Source organism: Vombatus ursinus, unplaced genomic scaffold (genome assembly GCF_900497805.2).
Source record: "Vombatus ursinus unplaced genomic scaffold, bare-nosed wombat genome assembly UNPS02012602.1, whole genome shotgun sequence".
Lineage (NCBI taxonomy): Eukaryota > Metazoa > Chordata > Mammalia > Diprotodontia > Vombatidae > Vombatus > Vombatus ursinus.
This window is the reverse complement of record NW_020952380.1, coordinates 3015749-3036985: the sequence shown is the minus strand read 5'-3', so window position 1 is coordinate 3036985 and position 21237 is coordinate 3015749. Positions and strand designations below refer to the sequence as shown.

At 39.5% G+C, this 21237-nt stretch overlaps 1 protein-coding gene across 1 annotated transcript in view; it reads right to left on the bottom strand.

The window, feature by feature from the left end:
• Nucleotides 1-12298, bottom strand: part of LATS1 (large tumor suppressor kinase 1) — a 44416-nt gene extending 32118 nt beyond the window's left edge. The window contains exon 1 of the mRNA XM_027857983.1: nucleotides 12230-12298. The gene's annotated coding sequence lies outside the window, so the exon portion shown is untranslated. The remainder of the gene's footprint in view (nucleotides 1-12229) is intronic.
• Between the last annotated feature and the right edge of the window lie 8939 nt (nucleotides 12299-21237).

The window sequence follows — 21237 nt, the reverse complement described above, 5'->3', positions numbered from 1 at the left end:
AAAGAAAAATTAGAACCAATGGGATGAACCACGAGAAAGAAGAATCAGAACCAAACAACAAAAGAAAAGGAGAGCAAATAGTTTGCTTCCATCTGCATTCAGATTCCATAGTTCTTTCTCTGAATGTGGATAGCTTTTTGCATCGCGAGTCTTTCGGAGTTTTCTTAGATCCTTGTATTGCTAAGAGCTAAGTCAATCATAGTTAATTATTGCACAGTGTGGCTATTACTGTGTACAATGTTCTCCTGGTTCTGCTCATTTCACTCAGCATCAGTTCATATAAGTCTTTCCAGGTTTTTTCTGAAGTTCATCTGCTCATTATTTCTTATAGCACAATAGTATTCCATTACACATACCACAGCTTGTTCAGCCATTCCCCAACTGATGGGCATCCCCTCAATTTTCAATTCTTGGCCACCACAACAAGAACTGCTATAAATATTTTTGTACATGTGGGTCCTTTTCCCATTTTTATGATCTCCTTAGGATACAGACCTAGAAGTGGTATTTCTGAGTCAAAGGGTATGCCCTTTGGGCATAGTTCCAAATTGCTCTCCAGAATGGTTGGATCAGTTCACAACCCAACCAACAATGCATTAGTGTTCCAATTTTCCCACATCTTCTCTAACATTTATCATTTTCCTGTTTGGTCATGTTAGCCAATCTGATAGGTGTGATGTGGAACCTCAGAGTTGTTTTGATTTGCATTTCTCTAATCAATAGTGATTTAGAGCATTTTTTCACATGATTATAGATATTTTAATTTCTTCCTCTGAAAACTGCCTGTTCATATCCTTTGACCATTTATCAACTGGGGAATGACTTGTATTCTTATAAATTCAACTAAGTTCTCTACATATTTTAGAAATGAGGCCTTTATCAGGAACACTGGTTGTAAAAATTATTTCCCAGCTTTCTGCTTCCCTTCTAATCTTTGTTGCATTGGCTTTGTCTGTGCAAAAGCTTTTCAATTTAATGTAATCAAAGTCATAATGTTCTCTATCTCTTGTTTAGCCATAAATCCTTCCCTTCTCCATAGATCTGATAGGTAAATTATTCCTTCCTCTCCTAGTCTGCTTATAGTATCTGTCTTTATATCTAAATCATGTACCCCTTTCGATTTTATCTTGGTATAGGGTGTAAGATGTTGGTCTATGCCTAATTTCTGCCATACTATTTTCCAGCTTTCTAGCAGTTTTTGTCAAATAGTGAGTTCTTATCACTGAAGCTGGAGTCTATGGATTTATCAAATAGTTGATTATTATAGTCATTAACTATTGTGTCTTGCATACCTAGCCTATTCCACTGATCCACCACTCTATACCAAGTAGTTTTGATGATTGCTGCTTTATAATACGATTTAAGATTTGGTACAGCTAGGCCACCTTCCCTTACATTTTTTTTCATTAGTTTCCTTGATATTCTGGACCTTTTGTTCTTCCAGATAAGCCTACTCTGAATTTCAACAGCAAAGATGCTACTGTTCAGTTATTTCAGTAACATCTGACTCTTCATGACCCCCAAGATACTCGAGTGGTTTGCCATTTCCTTCTCTAGCTCATATTACAGATGAAGAAACTGAGGCAAACAGTATTAAGTGATTTGCCCAGGTCACATAGCTAGAAAGTGTCTGAGGCTGGATTTGAACTCAGTTCTTCCTGACTCCAAGCCTGGCACTCAATCCACTTTGCCACCTAGCTGGCCATCAACAGCAAAGAACTAGACATTAAATAACTAAAGTGTTTAGTCACTCCAACTTATTAAATGTGAAAGGGTTATGATCTACTTGGGTGTAGAAAGTATTCACACATAAAATCAGAGGTCCTTTAAGTATGTTAAAAGCTATGACCAATGAACAGAACAAGAGTTAAAAATGACTAATCCTGGTGATTCTAAGTGTATTTATAATTATTTGCACTGTCAAAATACTGGCCTTGCATTATCTGGTCATGGCATCACAGAAATCTAGAAACTAAGTATTTTTTCAGTCAATCTTCTCTTAATTTGACTCCTTTAGATTTTCCTTTAGATGGTCATAATCTAATTGTGTAATCTAGAGCCGACTTTTGTTTGTTATATGAAAATACATCATTTTCTGCAGTATTGGAAGATTTTTTTTGAGCCGTAAGTTAGGTTATGCCTAAATGGTAACATTTTACTTAAAAATGCCTAAATTCCATCTATACAGTAGTTGTTAAAACAGACAGCAATTCATTGAAGTCACATTTTTCTAATGTAGAAAGGCTTCAAAAATTATTTTCAGGAAATCACTTGTAATGATTTCCAAGATGTAATATCTTGGATAGATTTAGAAACTGTGGCTTTGCTATAATGCTAAGAGTTCATGCAATCAAACTTTACTGTAAGAATGGGAGCTACAAAGCATAGAAGAACCTGTGGCTCTATCCACTAAGTAATGAGGCATACTGAATTTAGTGCTGTTTATTAAATGCTTACCTCAACTTTCTGGATTTTACAACTCCTCTTCTCATGTTAAGAAAAAAAAAAACTGACAAAATCTATGATTTATGTCTTCTTTTCTTTCCCTACTCCTTACTCTTGATAGTTCCCCCAGCTTCTGCCCTCAGCTCTTTTTAATTCCTACTCTACATTCTTTCCCTTGGCAATCTCATTCATTCTCAGTGCTTTAACTATCATCTCTGTGTTGATGGCCTCCATATAAGTCTACATCCCATGTCACTTCCTTAGGGTATCACAAACACTGCAATGTCTAAAACCGAATCAAATGTCTCTCAAAATGTTTCTTTCTGATTTAATAATAATTCACATTTATATACTGGTTTTTTTTTCACAATGTGCCTGGGAAGTAGGACAGGGTGGAAATTATTATTCTCATTTTACAGATAAGGAAATTGGAGCTTAGAAAGGTTAAATGAGTTGCCGAAAGTCATATCACAGCAAAGACTCACAGAGCTAATTCTAAGTCTTTCTATTACCAAATGCTGACTTTCCTATTTATGTGAGTAGCTTCACCATTCACCTAGCCTCCCATTTTGGATTTCATGACATTTTCTTTCTTCCTCAGATTTCATATGCAATTTCCAAACCCAGTCAATTCTACATTCTGGTTCCCCAGCTGCTAGTGGCTTCCCCTATGAGATTCCTTCCATCTACTTTGTTTATAAGGTGTATGTACCAAATTATTTGTATCTTATCTCTCCCATTAGAATTCGAGTTCCTTGAAAGCAGGGATTGTTTTTGCTATTCTTTGTATCCCCAGCACTTAGCAGAGTACCTGACATATATAAATGCTTTTTTTCCCCTCCTAACTGTAACCCTGGATAAGTAATTTAGCTTCTCTCTAAGTAAGTTAGTTTCTTCATGAACAAAATGGGGATACCCCACTTACCTTACAGGGAAACTGCTAGAATGAAGTGAAATAATGTAGATAAAACATTTCGGAAAACCTCAAGCTTTTGTTGGACAGAAACACCATGAACACAAATAAATAAATACATGATGTTTACAAAGTAAATACAATGTAATTTCAGGGGCAGTTATGAGAGGAGTAATGATGTGTATTAGCAACTGTGGGATCATCATCACATAGGATGTAGCATTTGAGCCAAGCTTTGAAGGAAGCTAGGGTGTCCAAGAGTTGTAGGTGAGAAGAATGCCCTCTAGGTAAAGGGGGACAATTTGTGCAAAGGCAAAGAGATAGGGCATTCAATGTCACATATAAAGAACAGCAAGTAGTGTGTGAAGGAGAGTAATATAAGTCTAGAAGGGCAGGCTGGAGCCAGAATACAAAGGATTTAAAATGTCAAACAGAAGTTTGTATTTTATCTTAGAAGTAATAAGGAACCACTACAGTTTCCTGAGCAGAGTAGTAATAGGATTCGAATTGTGCTTTAGGAACATCAATTTGAGCAGCTGTGCAGAGGATGGATTGGAAAAGGGAGAGACTGGATGCAGGGAGATCAATTAAGAGGCTACTGTAACAGTTGAGATGGAAGATGTTGGAAGACCTGAATTATAGTAGTCTATAATCTCCCATCTGGGAGATGGGGACAGATGCAAGAGAGGTTATAGAATTAAAACTCTCAAGACCTGGCAAATGACTAGAAGTGGAAGAGGTAAAAGTCAAGGATGACTGCGATGGCAAAGCTGGTTGCCAAAGACAGAAATGAGGAAGTTAACAGGAAGTCTCAGGGAAAAGATAATGAGATTCTGTTTCAGACACATTGAGTTTGTTACGCCTATGGGACATCAATTTGGAGACATTTAACTGGCAACTAGTGATGTGGGACTGGACCTAAAGAGAGAGGCTAGGGTTGGATATATACACCAGCAATAATATGTACTGGGACGATAGGTGATCACTCGTTTGGTGTAGAGAACACGTAGCTTCAAAGTATCACAGCACTGTTCATAAAAAGTACTAAAGCTCAGAAGAAGCTGAACTCAGCAAAGGAGGCTAAGGAAAACAAAAAGTTGGGGTTCCTCCCCCCCCAAGCTATACTGAGAGAAAATGGAAGATCAAAGAAGGGATAGGATGTTTGCTTGGAGAGGTCAAAATGTTAACTGATAGCACAGAGAAGGCAGAGATGCTCAGTTAAAAAAAATAAACTATTGCTATCTTGTTTTCACATAGTCTCAATTTCCCTCTGCCTCCTGCAGAGTCATTCTATATAACAAAGATTTTTTTTTAAAGGAGAGAAAAAAATCAGCAAAACAATCAATACAGAGAAAAAGTTTGAAAATACATGCAATGCTCCTCACTCATAAATATCTCTTCCTCACTAGGCTGCACTCTTCTGGTCTCTACCATGCTCCAGAAATCTCTTCATTCTGGAAAATCACTTCAGCTCTGGAAATGACACCTCAGAAGTACCTTCTGCCCTTGAGGACCATCCCTTTGACTGGATGACTCCTCCCAGAACCTCCATTTAAGGAAGGTAATCAGATTAACTATCTCTTCTTTTCCCAGCAAGCTATACTTCTTAGAACTTTTCAGTTGGTTACATTCCCCCCTCCCCTTTTCAGCTTTCTTCTATGTATGGTCTTTCCTATTAGACTATAAACTCCTTAAGGGCAAGGACTATCGTTCTTTACCTAAGTTAGTATTCTTGGAACTTAGCACAGTGCCTGGCATATACTGTGTACTTAATAAATTTTTGTTGACTGACCAACCTCTCACTTTTGTAAAGGAGTAGGAAAAATGTGTCTTCTCAAACCTTTGGGGTTATATTTATTTTAATTTTATAACATTCACTTTTGATTTTTTTGGTGGTTTGGTGGTTCTTTTCATTGTCATTGTGTAGGGACAGCTAGGTGGCACAATGGATGGAGTGCTGGGCTTAGAATCAGGAAGATTCATCTTCCTGAATTCAAATCTGACCTTGGACACTTACTGTGTGACCCTGGGTATATCCCTTAACCCTGTTTGCCTCAGCTCCTCATCTGTAAAAAGAGCTGGAGAAGGACATGGCCAACCATTCCAGTATCTTTGACAAGATAATCCCAAATAAGGTCACAAAGAGTCAGACATGAATGAAGAACACCACAAGTCACTTTTTAAATATATTTTTGGCTCTGTTTACCTCACTTTGCAACAGCATGTGTAAGTCTTTCAATGCTTCTTTGTATTCATCATATTTTGTTTCTTATAGCAAAGTAATATTTCATTACATTCACGTAACATAATTTAAGTCAATCAATAGGCATCTACTTTGTTTCCAGTGTTTTGCTAATACAAAAAAAAATGGTGCTATAAATATTTTGGTAAACAAGAGACCTTTTTTTCATCAACAAACTCGTTGGGGTATATAACCTAAGCTATCTTCAGTTCTTATGGTGATTCTGTTTCTCTGATAAGAAGAATAACCTTTGCACTGAAAGAAATGACAGAACAAAAATGACTAACAGCTGATACTCAAGATGAGTAAGGAGATAGTAAGAAAACACCTAGCGGCCTTGATGAATTCAAGTTACCTGGCCCGAATGAAAATAATCCTCAGCAGATGTGATTTCTAAGCCATTGTGAGCAGTGTTCGAAAGATCATGGAAAATGGAAAGAGACTGGAGCCTGCAACCTCTATGTGAGCGAGCCTGACTTCAATTTCTAGGAAAACTCTAGAACGTATCATTAAAGAGATTGTACTACCTTTAATAATACAGATCATAACCCCATCACACCTAAATAGACAATCTTCATGAGTTATTTTAACAACAACAAAAAATTGTCATCTGGTAGCCAACTTTCCTTCTGGTGTCAAATACCACTGAATTTGGCTTGGTTTTGTCTTCAGATGATATATTCAGCTAATTAGGACCTGCCAGAACTTATATTTCAACTAGAATAGCCTTTGAGAATATGCATGTTGCAATGAAGCATGAGAACAAAACTTTAGCGGAAGGGCTGAGGCAAAATCAGTGATATTTAAAAAAAACCTAGATACAAATGTGTGGAATTTAGAAATTTCTTTTCAAAAGCTCATGGATTTCACGTTAACTATTTTATTCAACATCACATTTCTAAATTAAGAAAAAGTTATGGTCTAAAGCATACTGATTATCACTTAATGGCTCATATAGTAATAACGGGTTATACAACCTTCATATTGGCTCTCCCTCAAACATCCTAAAAACCTCAGCCACATCCAAAGATGATCACACCCTTGATCTCGCCATCACCCAAAAACATACATCTTCACGTTCAAGAATTCTGAAATTCTCTAATCTGACCATAATCTATGGGTTGCTTACCTCTCCCTCTGCCTTCTCCTACCAAGTCTTACTTTTCACTCACAACTTGCTCTTCAACCCCTTGACCCTTCAATTTTCTCTGAGGCCATCTCCTGTGCTTTAGCCACTCTCTTCTCTTTTTCCCTTCTTAGACTCCTTCATGGACCAATTTAACTCTATATCCTCCTCTAGTAGCACGGCTTATCATTTCAACAATCTAGCCCTGCCAAACCTTAGCCTTAGATCACTCCTACCACTCACTAAGAACTACCTTCACTTCTATACAAGTTCTGTTGAACAAAGGTGGAAAAAAATTAAGCAACGATTCTGATTGGATCCACTACACATTCACGTTAAACAACTTCAACTTGGCCTTCACTGCTACTGGGCAATCTTACTATCCCTCCTTCATGCACTCACTACCATACTCTTCACAGCAGCTCTACTCATCCTGTTCATCCTTCTCCAACCCTCTCAGCTGAGAACCCTGCCTCATATATTACCAAAAAAAAGAAAAAATTTGAGGTAATATACTATGAGCTCCCTGTTTTCCTCTCTTCCTCATCGCATATGCCTTCTATCACTATTTCCTCCTTCACTCCTATCTCACATGATGAAGTTTTTTTTTTTTTTTGGCTAGGCAATGGGGTTAAGTTAAATGCCCAGGGTCACACAGCTAGTAAGTGTCAAGTGTCTCAGGCCAGATTTGAACTCAGGTCCTCTCGTCTCTGGGGCTAGTGCTCTATCCACCTGGCTGCCCCAGTGACCTTACTTTATCAAAGCTAAGAGATCCCATTCCAACCTGTCTCCTCTTAGCAGATTGCCCCTTCCATCACTCCCATTCTATCATGTATTTTCAATCTCTCTCTCTCTACTGGCTGCTTCCCTACTGCCTACAAATATGTCCATGTTTCCCCTAGCCTCAAAAAAAACTTCATTTGTTCCTTCTATCTCCTGCTATCATCCTATATATCTTCTGCCCTTTGTGTCTAAACTTGAAAAGGCCATCTACAACAAGTGCCTTCATTTTCTCTTCTCTTACTCTCTTCTTAACACCTTACAATCTGGCTTCTGACTTTAACATTCCACCAAAACTGCTCTCTCCAAAGTTACCAATGATCTCTTAATCGCCAAATCCAATGGTCTTTTCTCAATCCTCATTCTCTTTGACCTTTCTGAAATTTTTAACACTTGATCACCCTCATCTCCTTGACACTTTCTTCTCTCTAGGTTTCTGGGACACCATTCTCTCCTGGTTTTCTTCCTACCTGTCTAACCACTCCTTCATCTCCTTTACTGGATCCTCATCCTGATCACACCCTCTAACCAAAAGTGTCCTATGAGGTTCTATCTTAGGCCCTCTTCTCTTCTTCCTCTATATTACTTCATTTGATGATTTCATCAGCTCCCATGGATTTAATTACCACCTCTATGTTGACGATTCTTAAATCTACCTAGCTTGCCCCAATCTCTCTGCTGATTTCCAATCTTCAACTGCCATTTAGATATCTTGAACTGGATGTCCCACAGACATTTTAACCTCAACACATCCAACACTAAATATCCTTCCCCTTTCCTACTTTCCCTATTTCTGTAGAGGGCAACACTATCCTCCAAGTTCCCTAGGAATGCAACCTAGGTCTCTTCACTGACTCCTCACTATCTCTCACCCCCCATATCCAATCTGTTGCCAAGGTCTGTCAATGTCACCTTTGCAACATCTCTCCAAAACTCCCCCTTCTCTCCTCTGACACTACCACTACCCTGGTGCAGGCCCTTATCACCTCCCATCTGAACTACTGCAATAGTCTGACAGTCTGGCTCCTCCAAGGCTCTCTCCACTCTACCTCATCCTCCATTCAGTCACCAAAGTGATTTTCCTAAAGCACAGGCTGACTTTGTCAGCCCCTTATTCAATAAACACCTTATCACCTCCAGGAATAAATACAAAATGCTGTTTGGCATTCAAAGCCCTTCATAACCTAGCCCTCTCCTACATTTCTAGTTTTCTTATACCTTATTCCCTACCATGTACTCTCTGATCTGATGACACTGGCCTCCGTGCTGTCCATGAACAAGACACTACATATCTTAGCTCTGTCAATTTTCTCTGGGTGCCCTCTGTTTTCTCATATATAAAATGGAAATAATAATGATGATGATAACTTACAGTACCTACCTCACAAGGTTACTGTAAGAAAAATACTTTGCAAACTGTAAGGCACTACATGAGATTATCAGTAATATGACTACTGAAAAAAAATCAACAGTACTGTCACAGACCCTACATAACACAAGGAAATTTCTGAAAGCTACAGAGACCTATCTCTTGGGTTTTGTCAAGCTTTGTGCTGAGCTTATTCTTAATAAAAACTTGAATGGCAAGTCTCTCAATTTCTTTTTAGGGCAAAATCCTCACTCCCATCACCTGATCATCTCCTCTTTTCTTTCTGTTATACAACTATTTGATTACATCCTTTAATCTTATACTTCAGAGTTCCTCTTTAGTTATATGTTGTCACCTGGTCATATCCACCATGCATCTTTCCATTATACTCTGTGTGATGTTCATCTTTAGTTTTTCAGAAAAGTTATGATCATTCCTTTTAAAGAAACAAAAAGCCTCATGGTGTAATTGTTTCCATTACAATATTACAGGAGTCTACACAATATTCAAAACTTTTCTTTCTATTCATTTTCAAATAATTAACTGTATTTTATTATGTTGGATAGAAACAATCTCTAGAGACCACAAGAAGCACAGATGAATCACTATTATTCTCAAGCTGAAAACAAAATAGGATCACCATTTCTATTTATAAAAATATTAACTAGTTAAACACATTTCCATATTCTAAAAAAAATTCTCAATACTTAAGCAAAGGCTAGCTTTAGTAAATAACTAGCTAAGTAAACCAAAGCTGGCATTGTTCCAAGAATATAATCATAATATATCAGAACTAGAGGAAAAGTCATAGGTAAGTTAAACTCACAGAGAAGAATCCAAAAATCCCACATACACACGTGGTAGAAGCTTGTCCATGAGATTTTGAACAATGGCAAGGCATGTTCAATCAACATTCACCCATTAGAAAGAATGTGCCTTACCCAGCATGTGCCATGACCTAGTTTCCTGCAGTAGTTGCTGATCAGAGAGTACAATGCTACTTCCTTTACTGTTAAGCCAGTCAAATTCCTTCATTGCCTGAGGGAATCAGGCAGCCTATTTACCTGTCTGTCAAATTCATAAAGAAAAATTACCCTGCTTATAGAAACTACAAATGTAGGTATTTTAGTATAAAACAGGTTCTCAAACTACAACTTTCTATCTTCTATTTTTCCCTGAAAGAAATGAGAAATGTTTTGAAATCTAACTTTTAGTGCAAAAACATCCTATCAAAATAAACAATTTGAGATTCAATCAATTTTGATAACCTCACCAAAACATACAAATCAAATATCAATCTGCTAAACTTTACAAAGATGCATTCTTAGGTGACTGAGGAGCCTAAGTTAGGGATATCAAACGAAATTAGGAAAGTTGTATTAGAGTAAGAAGTAAGAATCAATCAGATTGACTAAGATACTTCTTCAGCACCTAATCAAATCAAAGGAAGAAGTCAGCTTGAGAACTAGGATGATCCTGATACACTCAAGGATGAAAAAAAATTAAAAGGTCACAGTCATAGGTTATAAAATATTTACTCTATTTACTAAAGAAGGTATTAGGTAGACACATTTCCAAACAAACTTGAGAAGCAATCAGGCCTGAGTTTAAATGAGTCGGAGTTTTAAGGAGGTAGATTTCAGCTCAAAATAAAGAACTGTCTAATGATTAGAGCTGTTCACCAATGAAATGGGCTGGCATGGCAAGTCTATAATAACAAATAATAACTAACAATGCATTCTATGGTGTACAAATCTCTTTTCCTCATAAAACTCTGTAAGTTAGTATGTTTTTATTTCCATCTTACAGATAAGAGAAACTGAAACTCACAGAAGTGAAATGACTTGTCTATGCTCACATAGTAAGGTGCAGAACCAGGAATCAAATCTAGGTTCTCTGACTCCCAGGTCCCATATTCTTTGCACTACACCGCCTCATCTCTTAAAGTGTTTAAGCAGAACCTGGACTAACCAACTGAAAATAATGCTGTTGAGCTGAAGTTTTTAATCTTTTTTGTGTTATGGACCCTTCTGGCAGTACAGTGATGCAACAGCCCCTTTTCAGAATATTTTTAAATGCATAAAATAAAAAATATATAGCCTTCCAAAAGAAAACAATTATATTGAAAATACAGTTAACAAAACATTTTTTAAAAAGTTCATAGTCCTTATGGTAAGAACTTGCCAGAGGGATTCTTGCACAGGGTAGGAGTTTGGTTTAAAGTTCCCTCCAGCTCTGAAAATTTGGAGGAACTACCAATTTCCCCAGAAACTTTACATAGACTGTTTCAGGTTTACATATGCACAAAGAAGTCATACTGAATATATGTGTAAAATCTCACTCTATTTTATTCTTATATTGGTGGGAACTCAACAGAATTAAACATTTATTGAGTCCCTAACTGGAGAAGCCTACAGAAAGGGATGGAGAAGGACCGCTGTAATTGCACTTCTCCTGAAATGCAGTCGTTTTTACCTATAGTAAAAAAGAGGATTATCCAATATTCTTTTAGCCCCCCCGCTTCCTTCACCTCCATTCACCATTTCTTTATTCAGTCACTTAAATCTTTACCATCAGTTCCCAGATGTTAAAAGTAACCCAACATTATCTAAGCTTTCAAAAACTTCCATGCATATAGATTTCCAGAGATTCTTTAAGGTGAATAAGTTCTTAGGATACTTTTTTCAATATGAAATTGTCTCCTAAAAGACAAGAGGGAAAACTACAAAGGGGTCAGTTTGGGATAGGAAGGGGGCACTTCATGAAGATCAAAAGATTATTTATTAGGGTAGGTGGGAGGGATGAAAGAATTCTCAGTGCTGTCCTAGGCATATGGAGTTGAGATTCATGTCAAGAGTGCTTTCCTGGGAGGAGGTCCTGGGAGGTTAGGCCATAAAAGATCGCCTCAAGAGGCGATAACGGGACCGAGACCAGATGACGAGGACGCATCCAGGAAGATGCACCGAGTCGGTCCCACAGAGGTCCCGGGTCCCCGGGCACGCACAGATGTACAGCCTCCCGTCCGCACCTTTCTCTGCCCAGGACCAGGGGGACGGTCTTGCGTGAAGCCGTCTTCCCGGCCGCTCCGAAGCCTCGAAGCCAGGGGGTCTCCTTCAGGCACCGAACGAGACCCAACCTCACATCTTCTCCCGGGCATGGCACAGATCGGGTCAATGCAACCGGGCCAAGCCAGGCCCGGGCCGACTTGCCCTGCCCTCCCGCCGGCGGCTGTGGCCCCTGGACCCCCGCCAGCCTCGATGGGCGTGGGCCGCTGCAGCCACCGCCCCGCCGGCCCGGGCCTCAGGCGGAGGAAAAAGCAGGCCCCACCCGCCCGGCCAGCCCTGCCGGACCTACCTGCGGACTCTAAGACGGCGACGTCCGCGGGCCGGAGGCCCGGCTCGGGCTGAGGCTCGAGCCCGTGCCGGGGCCCCCCAGGATCCGAGCTGCGCCGGGTCCGGGAGCGGAACGGGGCGCAGCCGGCCACCGCGGCACGTAGCGGGGGGGAGGGAGGGGCCGCGAGGACCAGACTCTCCCCTCAGCGCCGGGCCGCCACCGGCGCCGCCGCCATTTTGTCTTTCGCTCCGTGTCGCCGCCGCCGCTGCTGCGGCCGCACTCCGCTCCAGGTTTCCCGGATGTGGGCATTTCCCGGCGTCACTTGCGCGCCGGGCGACGGGGCTGGGGGGGGCAGTTGAGAAGAGGGGGTGCGGAAGAAGAGGGCGGGGGGACGAAGGACTTGGGGCTTTGCCTCCGCTCTTCTCCGTGCATGTTGTCGACTTCCTCCTAGGTCGGAGAGAGGCTCAGCCGGCTGTTGTCCCACAGCTTTCTGGCCGCAGGCACTCTCTTCTCCGCTTTAATGCAGACGGACGCCTTGGATGGCTAGCCCGAGTCCTTTGCAGTCGGAGCTACGTTTCGCTGGGGGCTCGCGACCTCGTCGCTCTCTAGCAGGCGTCCCCCCTGCCCTTTCCCCCCCCCCAAGTGCCAGCTTGGGTCATTTTGAACATCTCATCTTTTCATTGAGCCTTCTCACTGCTAGGTGCTGCACAGCCCAGACGCCAAAAGAGTAAGGCTTAGTCCTGCCTTTTCGGAGTCTGAACCTAGATGCTTTGGAGGCCATCTGGTGAAGCCCTTCATTTTAAAAACAACGAAACTGAGCCCCTAGCAGGTTGTGAGTTGCCCCAAAATAGCACGGGTTGTAAGGGATGGTGGGGAATCTGAAGCCAGATCCAGGGGTTCGTTCCCCTGCATCACAATCCATGCCTCTTAAATGGCACTTGTTAGTTTTAATTGAAAAGTTGAATTCTAAATTAAAAAAAAAAAGTGATAAAAATCCTGTGAACTCCTAGAGCAAGTATGGATTACACTGATCCGTAAATAGATTTCAGAGATCTTTAAGTGCAAATCATAAAATCAGAAGATAATCCTGTCTTCTGGGGCTGAAGATGGATTCAAATAAACAGTAAGAGATTGAAATGGAGAATAGTGTACTAAAAATTACCCTGCAAGGGGATTTGGAGGAGAGAGTAGGAGTGGTTGCAGAAGTAGTAAGTAAGAAGCCACTGTGTCTAGCCACAGTAGCTCCAGGAGAAAGTGAAGATTGTAGACGAAATTAGAAGAGAAGAAAAGCTGGATGATAAAAAGACTGCAGCAAGAAGAGAATCAATGAAATGCTAGAAACAATTGCAGGAAGAGAAAGAATCTAGTAAGTACTTGTATCATGCCATGGAAGAAGAGGGACTTTATGAAGATAATGAATATGGGAAAACTTTTAACTGGAATGAAATATTATTTTAAAATTATGAAACTAGTCAAAGTGCTATCAATGTGTGGAAGGTGGTTTACAGTTTCTTCTATGAGGCCCCTCTGTTATACTCACCCCTCAGTTCCAGAGAGCAAGAGAAAAGAAGGAAGGGGGGGATTTTCTTAAGAGTCTGAGAATGCACACCAAGGGAAAACAGCTGTGCGCCTGAGGTTGGGAGAGAAACAGTTGGTGCACACAGTTTTGAGAAGTGTTTAGTAAGTAGTGTGGAGGAGTGAGTCTGTATATAGGAAAGAGAGAGTGAATTAGATGAGTCAGAGAAGGAACTTGAGTGAAGGCTATGTTAAATCCTGAGAACATATGAGGTAAGAGGCAGGCAGCTGAGCATGAAAGTGAAAGGGGAATCACAGCATCTTATAATTGGTCATCACTGCTGTAAGATTACCAAGATACTCTCTTGACATTACTGATCATTATTTGACATGTGCTAGAGGGTTTCCCTGGGTGTTTGTTAAAAAGTGAGTATAGAGTAAATTGAGTGCAGCGTAAAGAAAGGAGAAGGGATGGTTTTGTGATTGTGATGAAAAAGCCATTTTATATTGATGAAGAGGCATTCTATATTGCATACATATCTGGTGGATGTCTGAGGTCCTTGGAGTCTCTTCTGCAGTAAACTTGGAGAGAGGCAAAGAAGCACAGCCATGCTATGAAGCAAGGTGAAATGAGTAGATGTAGCAGGCACAGTCATCTAGTATGCATTGACCATGGGCCTGAAATGGGAAATTTGTGGTCCAAGTTCTGGGGACAGGAGTTGATGGTGTGGGATGAGAAAAATTTTAAATGTCAGCATCAGATCATCACAGAACTGCGAAAGAAAAATCAAACTTAATGGACCACTTCTAAGTAGAATTATGTTAGGGAACCAAGTGTCTACTCCATCTACTGCAAGCTGGTGCAGAGGGTTTTCTGTGACTGTTTGGGGTCTGTACCAATGTGGACATCTGTTCTTCCAAGTTATAACTGATAATGTAACAAGCACAGATTTAGGGTTAGTGCCTTTCCTCCCAAACTACCTTATGTTTCACTACTTGGTAAATACTTTTATGTTTATGCTCTATGTGTTTATATACACTTATTGTCTCCCTCCCCCAACCCATAATCTAGAAACTTTGTAAGCCGGGGTTGTTTCATTCTTTGTACTTTTATCTCCAGAGCTGAGCACAGTGCTTGAAGAATTTAAGTACTTAATACTTATTGCTCTATACTATCTGTTCTAGATGTGCATAGTGTTAGACAAGCTCTATAAGGTTTTCATTCAGATGCATGGTGAAACCCAGGAGATAGATAGTCTTCATTTATTTGTTCTTTCTGTGCAGATGGACAAGCCAAACTCTGGGTGATTATAGATCTCTTCCAGGAGGCTCTAAGTATCTTAGGGCTTGATGCAGTCAACATAATGTTATTCTCAGACAAGACTATCTGTAGTATCTCACCATTCATAGAGAAAAAAAATCCCTCTCTGGATGCTGGATTCTGCAGTGGATCTCCTCTGTCATAGAATAAATACTTTTGGCAAGAACCCATTTCCATTTTGTGGCTTATTATCAGAGTCATTTATTATCAGACAATGTTGTTTGTTATTATATCCACAAAGGAATCTTAAGTTATCTTGATATATGAATGTTTAATACTTTATTGTAAAAGATCCCATTAAAGATGTGATTATTTTTACTGAGTCAAATGCTTCTTCATAATCAACAAATAAGCAGAATGAGATCTTATATTCTCTATATATTTCAGTCAATTATGCAATGTGAAAGATGTGGTCCACTGTAAAACATCTCTAATAACCTCACTGAGGATGTTAATTTGTGTATAGATGATTCTCATAAATGTTTTAGATGGCAAAGTAAGCATATAGGTTTGTAGTTAGTGAGTTCTCCTTTTTAGTTATAAACAAGGTTTGAGATTTTCCCTCCCATACCTTTGGTATTATCCCCTTTTATCCCTCAGTGTCATCAAAGTTGAATCACCTTCAGCCATGGATCTCCTCTGTATACTTGATCCAAACCAGTTGCTTTTCTTAACTTAATTCTTTTTAGAACCATTTCTTCTTCTCTAAGCATTGGTGATACTGGGGTCTAAATCTGGTGAAGACAGTTTCTTGAAATGGTTTTTATAAATCTTTTCCATTTTTCATATTTGCTGCACTCTTCCTATTTCATCCTTGTATGCTCTTGGGGTGGCATTGCTCAGTTGACTATTTTGCCAAGATTCTTCTGACTAGCAACAACCAGAGTAGAATATAAATTAATTACAAAACTCTTATGAAGGCCAAGCATGGAGGCACATGTCTGTAATACCAGTTATCACAGAGGTTGAGGCTGGTGGATCTCTTGAGCTTAGGAGTTGGGAGCTGCAGTGGGCCAAGTCAGATGTCTACACTAAGTTCAGGATCAGTATGCTAAATATTTAGGAAGAGGTATGCACAAGGTTGCTTAAGGAAGGTCAAACTGGACCAAGTCAGAAATGGAGCAGGTCAAAGCTTCTGTCCTGATCATTTGTGGAATTAGACCTATGAGTAGCCCCCACACTTTGAGATTAGGAGACCAAGTTGTTTGTTTTTTTTAATTTTCAAAAAAATCTTAAGATGGACAATTATCAGCAGCACTGTCTCATGAAGCAGGAAGTAGTACTGGAGGGTAAAACCAGTTAGCGAATACAGAAGCAAAATAACAGTTGAATAGTTCCTACTTCTTTCTAGTATCTATTATTGTTCTTATCCATTCTGAGCAAAAGTCTTATCTCTTCTTTGTTTTTCCCTTTGATCAAAACTTAGATTCAAAAAGTCCCTTTTTGTTTTTCTTTTCACTTATCACCCCAGCCCTGGATTACTCCCACCATCTACTGCTGAATGGTGCTGGAAATCACACAACTGTGCAGATTCCATTACAAATTGTTATCTAATCCCTCCTGAGTATGTGCTACAAGGAAATCCTTTTACTCTTTCCTAATTGATTCCCTATCTCACTCCCCACAGCAGCTAGTCTCTCTCAAGCCTCCTACACACCTGTCTTCCTCTTTCCGCAGAGGACCTGGCACCTCTTAATGTTACCTCACATTGAACTGAAAAAATAAGAGGCCATTCCCTACGGGCTCCCTCTTCTCTTCACATCATACTTCATCCCCCCCTCCTTTACTTTCTTATGAAGAGACAGTTTAACCCCTCTACTCATGCTACTGACCCCATATTCCCACATCCTCACTTCCTTTAATTTTCAGTCTCTCTCTGCTGGCCCATTTGCTGTGCTTACAAACAGGCTCAGATCTCCTTTCCTTTGGGAAAAAAAAAAAAAGATCCTTCACTCAATCTTACCATCCCCTTACACTAATGTCCTAAATCTTTTTTCTTCCTTTCACAAACTCCTAGAAAAAACTGTTGCTTACTGCTACTTCACTTCTCAGCTCCTTGAAATCTGACTTTATTATTAAAACTATTCTTCCTAAAGCTATCAGTGATCTCTCAGTAGCCAAACCTAATAGCCTTTGCTCAATCCTCGTCTTGTCTGCAGCATTTGGCACTATTGACCTCCCTCTCCTCCTGGATATTTTTCTTCTCTAAGTTTTCACGGCACTATTCTGTTTCTCCTCTACCTCTTCTCAGTCTTTGCTAGGTCATTAGCCTCCTAATTTTTCTCCCAGCTTCAAGTGGCTCTTCTTTCCAATGCATCTTCTACATAACCAGCCAAAGTGATTTTTCTAAAGCACAGGTCAGACAGGTCTACTGCTCAATAAACTCCAGTTGCTTACTATTACCATTAGAATCAAATACAAACTCCTCCCTTTGGCATTTAAAGCATTTCACAATCTGACATCAACCTAATTTTTTTGGCTTAGTCTTTATTATTCATCTTCGTGTATGCTATGGTCCAATAAAACTGGCTCTTTTGTTCTCTCTCACACATGGTTGTCAATTTCCTATACCTCCATAGTACCCCAAGCCTGGGACAGTTTTTCCACGCAGCCATCTCTTAGAATTCCTCTTTCTTCAAAAGAGGTTTCTTGAGCCCCCCAGCTACTGTCTCTCCCTACTCCCAGAAGTAACTTTTAATTTATTGTGTGTATACAGATAGACACACAAAAGAGGAAAAATCAAGGAAGAGCTCAAATTCATTAGGTAAACACAATAATGAACTTTTAAGAAAACAAAGGATAAGAGTTATAGGGTGAAAGGCCTGGAAAGATCGGACTCTTGATTGTTGTTTAAGGGAACTCCTGAATCAATGAGATCACAAACATACTTGAGTGAGGATTTTTTTTTATCAGTTATTTGTTGTTTATTCAGTATTTAGGGTTAATATGACACTTGAGGAATTGGTTGCATTGTTGTACATGTGTAGATCTTTTTATATAATATGGAATTTTACATATACACACACGTGAGTATGTAGACGAAATTGTATCCAGGAATGTTGTCTTCTGGACCTACTGGAACCTGTGGCACCTACATACGAAGCAGGTAGTTATATACTTGTGGGGCACTGGTTCTGCTTGACACCAAGACTGTACAAGTTATACCCAGCATAACACACAAACAACAACAGGGTTTAACAAATAGTAATCACACATACTATTCCCCATTTCTAACTTTAGGAAGAGACTAGAGTGTGTTGACAGGTTTTACATTTCTGGCTTCAATCACTTAATCAGAGGAAGGATCTGACCTATTTGAAAAGCACATCATACATAACAATCCCTTAACCACTGTCATGTTCTTGATAGTAAAATGACAGCACATTAAAAGGCTTTAAAATTGCAGCTCCTTCTGGATTCCCCAGAGTATCTGTGCTCTTCTTTAAATGGCCCTCCTCCTCTGGTTTCAGGTTTACCTTCACCACATCTGAAATGCCATTCTGCCCCAAGACACATGAGACACTAAAGAAGACATCCCCATTAATGCCATGTAGGCCCTTAATCGTGAAAATTGGATGCACTGTCCTAAGATTCTTTGTAAAGCTTTCTGCCAGATCTGCCACAGACAGGCCAATGGCCCTTCAGCTTGATCACCTCATAAGCACTTACAACCACCTGTTTATGAACATCTTTCCAATTCTCTCAATCAGTATCAGTTCCCAAAGCAGGATAAAGATTTTCAGAGACACCAGCAACATTCACACCTGAGTGAGGATATTTTATATGTGAACATGTTATCTCCCTCAGTAAGCCTCATGAGGGAGGCTTGTCTATGCATTTCCATATAAAAATGGCATATAAAAATACATACAAATGCTTGATTTATCCATCACCAACCTCAGCTCATTCTGGGTTTTAGTAACCCTTTTTTTTCTTTTTGGTGAGGCAGTTGGGGTTAAGTGACTTGCCCAGGGTCACATAGCTAGTAAGTGTCAAATATCTGATCTGACACTGGATTAGAACTCAGGTCCTCCTGACTCCAGGGCCGGTGCTCTATCCCGTGCCACCTAGCTGCCCCTTTACTAATACTTCTTACAGGACCTTGTCACATCTTGGGTCTAATTGTTCTAAGATTTTTCCTAATTTCCTGCCCTTGCTTTTATTTTTTTTTGTGTTTGTTTTTGTTTTGTTAGGCAATCGGGGTTAAGTGACTTGCCTAACGTGCTTGATCTGAGGCCGCATTTGAATTCAGGTCCTTCTGACTTCAGGGCTGGTGCTCTATCCACTGCGCCACCTAGCTGCCCCCTCCTTGCTTTTATCTTCTGTACTGATCTTGTTTTCATTGAGTTCCCTGTGGGTCCACATAATTTTCTTTACAAAGTTCACCCTTTTTTCATCAGAATAATTTTCATTCTTGAGGCTTCTTGTTATGCTTGGGATGACTTCCCCTGTATAATTTTAGGCAACAAGATCCTTTCTATTTTTCTCTGGACTCTGAAATTTGTTCTCCCAAAGTCTCAGGTGAATATCTGACTAAACCTGTTTTCTCTCTGTTACAAATTCTGAGATAGACAAGTCATTTCCTCCCCCGAAGTTTGAATCATTTCTGCTTCAGCAATGATCTCTCTTTTGGCCAGAATTATATTCAAAACAGCAGTACCTTATTTTCTAGCAGTACCTTATTTTTGAAAAATGAAATTATCAGTAAGACAACTGAAAAATTCATCAGCTTTTAGCAGATGTCCAGAAAACTGAAATCCTTAATCACTACTTCAAAAATCAACATTTCTAAAGCATAACTCGTTATTTTCTACCACCAAGCCTACCCTTCCTCCTATTTCCTTATTTGAAGGCACGACTATCCTTCCAGAAACTAGGTACGTAATCTGTCATTCCTGACTTTTCCCTGTCCTTTACCCCCCATATCTACTCAGTTGCCAAGCCCTGTCAATAGCTCTTTCTTCTGACAGTTTGCTCCATTCACATGGCCACTACAAGAAATGTAAATGCATTGGTGGAGGCTCCTGAATTTTGAGAGGATGTGGACCCATATTGAACCTCCCCCTTTTTAAGAAGACCTATGTTCAAGAGAAGATGGTGGCCCAAGTGCTACACTTGGAAATGAGTTGCACTCTTAACTGCTGCTATTGTTGACTATCATATCTGTTAATTGGGCAAGGAAATTGTTTATTGGCTCAGCTTGGCTTTTTTGTTCTTCTTGGAAGAACTGTTTTGCATAGTTTAAATATCTTAGCAAATGGTTATAAATCAGTATTAATATCCTTTTCTTCATCTTTTTTCCATTTTGAAGCATGAACATCATTTTAAAATTGGTTAAGTTGGAGTTGTTTTAGTTATACCCTTTTTTTTAATGTACTTTGGTGCTTCTGAACTGTTTCTGAAGGTATTCATGATAGAGAAGCATGCCATGCCAGTATAGCCTTCATCTGACTGATTTTTTTAAAATTATTGAACTTTATTTTTCAATTTACTTTTCGTTAAATGCCCCATGCTCATTTCTACCTTAATTACTAAGTATCAAACCATATGTAGACTTAATCTGGACAGTTTTATTAAGTTCTTCGAAGAATTTTTCTACGTCTTCAGCCTCTGCAACAAGAATTACCTAAGATGCAATTACTTTTGTGATGATAATTTTGCGCTTTTCATGGGTACTACAATACAAAGTAACCATATCTATATGGCCCATGAAATGTTTCGCATTGCCAAACTAGTTTATATAAAGATCTTATGACACACTATTTTCCCTAAATTTATTTTTACTTACTGATACAGCGCTATTTCAATCAATTGCTACATAATAGAGATTTCACATGAGAAATAAAATATCAAGTTTATTATTAAAACTACACATAGTTTGGGGACTTCGCATGGTTTAGTTTTAGAAGAGAAAATAAATTTCTCATCTCAGTCACTAGTTGTGTGGACCTGTTATTTCATCTCTATGTGCCTCAGCTTTCTTATTTTTGAAATGTTAATAACAATAATAATAAATAATGATTGTGAGCATGAATATATAACACTTCATGGTTTGCAAAGTATGTTACACATTATCTTGTTTGACCCTCATATCAACCCTATGAGGTAGGTGCTAACATAGGCATGAAAATACCTGCCCCACTTAACTATGAAAATAGATGATCAAATACATGAAAGCATTTTGAAAAAAGTA